Consider the following 8344-nt stretch of genomic DNA (forward strand, 5'->3'; position numbering starts at 1 on the left):
AACAGTATTTAATGCAACATATCAATATTCGAATCCAAACAAGGCCCCTCATATCAGCATGATAAAAAATCACATGAAAATTCATGAAAACTTCCGCTATAATATGGATGGATAGATGATGCAATAATATCGGTAATGTTGCAGTCAGGGTGTCTGTCCGTCCAGACGCTTGCTTCCTGGGCCTGCGGACCGGCCCAAGCAATCAGCCCCCTCCCCGTTTTCCATGGCAAGTTTGAATCGAAATCGGAATCGAAAATGAAAACACCTCGGATCGGTAAATATCCTGGTATTTTTGGACCCAAAAATCTTCTTTTTCCTTTCTGTATCTTATCTATATATATTAAAGGTCCTTGTCTTCGTTGATTTCACAGAACGCCTCGAAGACAATCTCCTCCGGCAGAGTCGAGTCGTATTGGCCAACATAGTTGCGTGCTGCCTTGGAGGTCAAACGGCAAGAAGCCGCCAACTCGGCGACAAAATCGTCGTGATCTTCCTCATCGTGCCGCTCGCCATCGACGTCCAGTGCGCACTCATCGGCCAGGTATGTAACTGTGTACCCCCACAACCATCGATTGCTGCGATCCATATGATTCAAAAATACAGGGCATCTATTTTCAGAGACTCTTCTTGCCTGTTTGATGATGTTGAGAGTATTGCAGATTTCTTACCCCTGCTGAAGGGAGCTCTATGCTCAGGGGCGGATGTAGTGTAGGTGCATGGGGGTACAGCTGTACCCCCAAAATTTTTGTAAAAAAATTATGTATGTATATCTATAAAATATTATATATCTAAACACTTTATCAAACGACAATATCTTAAGCTCAAATAATGCTCATCCAAGAGGAAAACAACCCGTACGTAGCATACTAGCACTCTTTCTTCTAAAGCCTGGAAGCCCAAAATGAACCAATGCACACATAGCACAAGTACGAGGTAAAAATCATAAAACGAGTTATGAAAGATAAATATGTAAAGTTGACTCTTTTTCCCTTCCAAATCATCATTATATTATAGTTATTTTTGTGAAGTTTGAATCTCGATCTTGTTTAATTAATTTTAGTTTCTTAGAACGGTCAGGGCATTACGAGGAATAGTGATTTAGCTTTATTTGTGGGCTACTCAATAAAGCACAAAACATTTATTTTTCCATGCTGAATCACCAAAAAACTAATATGCTTATCAAGACCTTGACAATGACCATCTTTGTATGAATGTTGATGAATTGTATCATTAAATTCATATACCTAACTATTTATCGTCATTAGGTTGTCATCATTATATCATTAGCGAATTGCATCGTGAAGCATCGCTTAGGTCCGTACCCCCCATGTTTGAAATCCTAGATCCGCCACTGTCTATGCTTGCTGCTTCTCATTAAAGAATAGGATACAAACATGTTTGCGTACAGCACGTTGAGTAGCATTTTTTTAAGAATGCACATAAAAGCCATCTTTGTTATGCACCTAGAAATATCCTCTGTAGATGATGCTTGTCTTGACCCTTTTTAAGAATAGCCATCATTCTTATGCACTAGAAATATGCTAAGTAGCTGATGCTTGTCCTGACACTTTTAAAGAGAATTTTTAATTTTTTCAGTTGTTGAATATATGCCATCCCACTTTTGTATTTTGTGATAGAGCTGTCATTTTACTATTTGAGTTATGTTGCGTGGATCTATGGTAGTGCAATTGAGTTATGTTGGCTGATTAAATTTTTTTGCTGTTTTTTTACAGAAAAAATGGATCATAACGTTGGATCAAGCACTGCTGACAATTTTGATGTTCGACCCTTAAAGAAAGCAAAATGTTCTGAATTTTATCTGTTGGAATTGGATAAATTGAAAAATGTTGATCCAATGAATTCCACTGCATCGCCAACCAGAGAGACATTCTCTTCGGTTCCTGAATTGATATATAAGGAGATGAGTGAAGAAAAACTTCCAGATGAAGAAAAGACAATTGCATCGCCAACCAGAGAGACATTCTCTTTGGCTTCTGAATTGATAGATAAGCAGATGAGTGAAGGAAAACTCTCAGATGAAAATATTATTGTTGATCCAATGCCTTCAGCTGCATCGCCAACCATAGAGACATTGTCTTCAGATTTTGAATTGATAGATAAGCAGATGAGAGTTGAAAATCTTCCATTGAACAACAACCAAAAGAACATAAACAGAACAATGTTGGTGATACGTGTTGATGGTCACGAACACCTCATTTAAGACCATGAACTATGCCTAAATTGGTGATATAAATGGCATAAACCATAGTCACAAGGCTTATTTCTAACCATTTCCACAAGTTGTGATGACTATGTGAGTGTAGGAACAAAGGTGGCAATATGCATGCAAAAACAATTCATCAAATGCCCATTTTGACTGCACCATGTCGAAGAGCTCATCGAGATACATGAAATTGAGTTTTGGTTCACCTAATTCGGAGTCCGGATGACAAAGTTATGTCTTCCGGAAGATTGCAGGACGAGCCAGGCAGAGTTTGGGCAGAGGTGGACGTCGGGCGACCCCTCTGGGCGTCGGGCGACGGGGACAAGTGTCCAAAGGCCACCAAACTTTTCCTAAAGCCTCTACACTCAATGGAGAACCCAAGGGAAGCCTCACTCAACCCAATGGACCAAATGGAAGGCCGGGTGATGCCTCCTCAAGGCTAGGCGACCCAAACCGGTTTCATCCACGTCATCGATCCTCTCCACCAGCACGAAACACACTTCGGAAGCATCTCAAGCATTGACTCAATGACGGTTCACTTCAAGGGTGGAGACGGTGTCCATGTGGCCTCTCCCATGGATCCTTGGGTCCACAAACCGAAGGAAACGAACTCCAAACCTGACCAAACTTTGTACCCAAGCAAATGTGGACCGTGGAGCACCGAACCGACTCAAGATTGATGGCAGACGTGCTAGGGCCGGGGCGTCGGGCGACCGTAACCCACGTCGGCCGACGTGTGGGACCTCCCAAACCGACTTAGGACCACTCCAACCGACTCTAGGGAGCTCCATCAGCCGTAGATGCACCAAGTTGGTGCATCCAAGCATCGGCCGACGCCCAAGTAGATCGGTCGACGCCACCGATCTACCAACCGACCTCCTCAGCTCTCTACAAGTAACCCCCCCAAGAACCGACCTTGGGAGGCTATAAATAGTGGTGTAGAGCTCCATTTGTAATCATCCAATCTCATTCATATCTAGTAGAATAGTCGCAAGGCGAAGCTATGTAGCTACTCCACTTAGAAGTAGAAGATAAGGAGAGAGTGAGGAGAAGTTTGGGGAGGAGCCAGGGTTGTCGGCATCCTCTCCACTTGTGCCTCGGCGGATGAAGCTCTCCTTCGAGTGAAGTCCGGCATCTTCTGTGTGGTAACTCTGTTCTTTTGCATTACTTAAGTGTTGTTTATATTACTGTTGTTTACAAGTTTCACCGCTTGGTTAGAGTGCTCCGATCTTATTTCATCGATGCCTAGATTGGAGTAGTGAGTCTATGGATTAAGCGTGGTGCTTAGGCTATAGCTTGCCTGTGTTTACGGCTAGATCCTCGGATAGATTGTGGTTGGTGGCAGGTGGTGACAACCCTGTCCATCATCTGTATTCCACGACGTTAGTTCTAGTTATTAAATCGTAGGGCTCGTTGTTCTTTGTGCCTAATCAACTCTTTGGGTGAGGTTAGGGCAGGTAAGCCCCAAAGTAAACTACCTTGATATAACGTTCCTTAGTCTTGCCTTAGTATATCAGAATCCACAGAGATCATCTCTACCTGTTATCACCTATCATTATTTTTACCCTTGGACAACTTAGTTCTTACACTAGTCCACTTCGCGTTCCCCATGAAAATTCGATACCTTGGAATACTCCCGGATGAAAGCTATATTGACATCCGTGCGCTTATGGATTTATCTGTTTATCATATCTAGTGTCAACAATACGTATGACTATCTCCCACAAGGTTTTTTTTTCATTTATATCTGTAGTCTTTTGATTATAGTACCGAGGATATAAAGCTAATCCATATTGAATTATATGCAGATTATACATTGACCAATATGGACTTCTGTGCTCAAATAATAATAGAAACATCTTCAGAAGACGATTTACCGGTGAATATTGATGAAATATCTGTGAAACAACATCAATTATTATGCCTCATAGACCAAAGCAAATGGTTAGACGATGATGTAAGTACACCTAATGATTAGGCAATTTTTTCTCATTATTAAAATTTATTTTAATGTATTTTAAAATATTTGTAGGTGATCCGTGCTTATATATGTTGTATAAGGGATCAAGTACATCTGCAAAATATGGATGATGCTAAGATATATTTTGAGAAACCCTTTATTACTAGACTGTTTAAAAGGGATGGCAACATTGGTGTACATGAAGATGGCACTTTTATTACGGAGATTGTTAGAAACTATCTTGAGCATGAAATGGTAACATCTATCTCTCCATTGTCAATTACTATGATTAGTAGATTCTTAGTTCCTAATTTTATACGTCTACAACTAATATCTATTAACTTTATTTTAGATTTTTCTGCCAATAAATATCAAAGACACACATTGGTATATAGCTGTTTTGAACGCAAGGAAGTCTGAGATACAGGTACTCGATTCATTGTGTTGGGAATTCAACCGTGCTGACCTCACTATTATGGTTTCTTTCTATAGCTCCAATACCTCTATAAAAATTTTATTAAATTAATCCGTTCATTGTGTTTAGGACGATTTCTGTTCATCTGATTATTTATACAGCTACAGGGACTACAATACCATTTGGACATTCTTCAAAGTCAGCAAAACTTTATTAACCATAATTGGAAAGATCTTCATGTTACTAAATGGAAGCTCAGAGAACAACTACAAGAACCAATTCAGAAAGACGGGTATATAAAAAACACATATTTCCAAGTCATTTTGTGGTTTATTTATGTTCACTGCTAAATTTTATTTTAATTATTCAATTCATCTTGCGGCCTCTTTGTGCTCAAATTCATGGAATACTGTACTGGAGATACACTATCTCATCCAATTACACAGGTATATATCTCTTATATTTGATGATAGACATATAATTAAGTCATGTTTAATTTTTCTATATATGTACTGATATATATTTGTACCATACAGGAAAATATTAATCTTTTTAGGTACAAATTAGCCGGTATATTGTTATGCTGGAAATCAAACACAGCGGCACTGGTGACAAACTTCCAAGAAAATCTTGACAATGAGGCAAATCCTAATGATGTTATAATACTGGTGTCGGTTCAAGTTATCACCGACTAGTAAATTTCTAATATTGCGTGTCTGACTTGGATGGTGTGCTAAGAGGACACGAGGTTTATACTGGTTCGGACATAATGTCTCTACGTCGTTGCTGCTCGTGTTACTAGCACTGAAAGCTCATAATAGGGGTTATAAACGGTCGAGAGAGGGACATGTCCCACTCTGTTGAGAGAAGCGAACAGGTGCCGAGAGCCCGGTCGCTTCCCGGCTATGTGCTTGTGTGTTCTGGTCGGTTCGGGGTTTGATGGATTCAAGTCCCAATTGATGCGATGTGTTGCGATGATCCTTATGGGACGCCCTGCTTTCCCTTTTATAGGCCAAGGAAAAGCACGGGTTACAGTGGAGGAAAAAGAGAAGAATGAGAAGGAGAAGAAGTCCTCCAGGATCGCCGGGTCCTTCTTTTCCTTCACACGGGTCCTACCGACCCTGTAGACGTCAACAGGGACAGCTCCGCGTCGCGGCCTTGTCCGTCATTGGCGCCATACGCAGGCGTTGTCTCCCGGTCGTGGCGCTCCACTCCGTCCTGGCGGACGTCGTGGTGAACTGACGCGTCTGTCAGTGCTCGTACGTGGGTTAGGCAGAACAGCACCGGTACGCCCGACGCTGTTCCTGATATAAATCCCCAGGTATGGCCCGTCACGTAATCCGGGCGTGCTGATCACCTCCCTGGTGTCAGAGCTTTTACCCAGGCCTATTCGCTTAGACCTGGAGTGGTTGGCGGCGGTATGGGTTTTCGTCGGGTGAGACGGATCCACCGGCCTCGGGGTCGGTCGAGGCGGAGTCCCCCCCAGAGGCCGGGCGAGGCGGAGCGCAAACCCAAGGGTCGGGCGAAGCGGAGCCCGCCCCTAGAGGCCGGGCGAGGCGGAGCCAGCCCTCAGAGGTCGGGCGAGGCGGAGCCCACGGCCTCGGTGACGGGCAAGGCGGAGCTCGTCCTCAGAGGCCGGGCAAGGCGGAGCTTGCTTACCTGGGGGTCGGTTAGAGCTGTAGTCGCGCTCTTGATTGCTCGAATGAATTAATGTTGATGGTTATTAGCTCCTCTTCAGGTACCTTAATATTGGTCCCCAACAATTGGAAAGTCCAGATGTTGAAAAGAAATCAAAAGCATTGTGCCCTACTCACTAATCTCTATTCTTTCTAAGACGGGTATACGTGAGTTAGTAGGTGGCCTTTGTGACTACATCAAATCCATTAATTGTCCACAAACCTTGCAGTAAGCGCCATTTCAGATTATTAATTCATCTTTTGTAATTGAATTGTCCTGACAGCATGCATTGTCTTATTTTCATTATGTTTGATAGGAAAGTCTGGGTGCAAAACTCCAAACCATATTCCATTAGCTTGACTCTCAAGAAACTGCAAGAAATTCTAAACGATGATATCCCCGTGGACATAGATACTTTCAATTTGGTCGTACGAAAAAATATGTTCGACGAGATCCAAATGGTGAAGAATCAGAGAGGAATGATATCAAAGCATTATCTAGACTTGCAATTTTGGGTATGTTCTTATATTCACTATATATATACACTGATTCTTTTTATCACCTTTATAAACACTTATTTTATATGTATCCTAGATGATTACGGATTTTGGACGATACCCAAACTTCCGTAAAAAATAAGATGTGGAACGACCAGCAGATTCCGTTGGTTGTTGGCCTGGTATTAACTATAGTGTTGCATCAAGCAAATTGGTAAGAGCACTCTCATATACCTATCAGCACAATTATTTTTGTTATATAACTAATTTCTAGCCTATTTCAGATTCTTATTCCAATACAACTCCATGGTGGTTTCATTCTATTCATATTGGACAAAGATATCAGAACTATCTACATTTTGGACCCTACACCTCTTGATCCCATCTACCAATACAACCCAAATGCAAGATACGTGAAGAAACTTTTATGGATTGCAGAGTACTTACCAAAAGCCATGTCTAATGTATGCCCTGGGTCTAGATGGAATGAAAATGTTTTTCTATGGCGTCAAATAATATTACATGATATTCCAATTTACAAAAGGTAACCTTTCTGTTGATATATATATATATGAACTGTCGGGTTATATATATATATATATATATATATATATATATATATATATATATATATATATATATATATATATATATATATATATATATATATATATATATATATATATGAAACAATTCGGCCTGTTCGCTGGTTGGTTTCTGGGCTGGTTTGGGCTGGCTGGTGCTGGTTTATTGTGAGAGAAAAACACTGTTGGCTGGCTGGTTTGGGCTGACTGAAACCAACAAGCGAACAGGCTGAATTGTTTCAATCTTCATGTCAGCATGGAAAGGCGAAGAACTAAACTTGCCGTTTCTAATGGTAAATATCGTAAATTCAATCCATTATTTTTTTACACATATATCTCTATACTTACACTCACAATATTGATTCGTTTACTCACAATATTGATTGTACAGGATGGATATGAACTCAGAAAACAACTTTCAACTCCTGACATACAAGGAGAATGAATGTGAAGACAACATGCCTGCTGGTGTCCTAGAATTCCTTAGATGTATTAGAAAGAACTAAAGTTAGTTTTATAGTATGAATTCCTTGTAATAATTATTATGTTTAGTCAACAAATACTTAGACGAATTCATTATCATGTGTGTTAAACTCTTCAGCTTTGATTGGTTGTTCTTTTTTTTTTGGACAAGTAATCGGTTGTTCATTTTCATCTTGGAGTAAAACTATTGCATAACTACCACACTCCAGCCACGAGTTATGGCCTCTTGGCACATTTCATTTTGTTTTAAAAGAATAATGACTAATTTGCTATCCTTTCCTTCAATATAAATTAAAACTGAGGTTATTATTGGCTGGTTGACGGTTCAGCATATGCTCCTCCTGTAGTCCTGACAGCAGAAATTAGAGACCGACACTGATGTAGTTCTTGAACTATGGATTATAGTCGTATATGTTTGCAGTGCGACATGCAAGCCTTAATTCCTAAAACTCTGGACATTCTATCTGTCATTGTATTTGTAAGACTAAAGTGTCAGATTTGCAA

At 40.6% G+C, this 8344-nt stretch overlaps 1 pseudogene; it reads left to right on the forward strand.

The window, feature by feature from the left end:
• Nucleotides 1-412: 412 nt before the first annotated feature.
• LOC136496065 (uncharacterized) lies at nt 413-7802 on the forward strand (annotated as a pseudogene).
• The last annotated feature ends 542 nt before the right edge of the window (nt 7803-8344 follow it).

The sequence above is a fragment of the Miscanthus floridulus genome, chromosome 12, assembly GCF_019320115.1.
Source record: "Miscanthus floridulus cultivar M001 chromosome 12, ASM1932011v1, whole genome shotgun sequence".
Lineage (NCBI taxonomy): Eukaryota > Viridiplantae > Streptophyta > Magnoliopsida > Poales > Poaceae > Miscanthus > Miscanthus floridulus.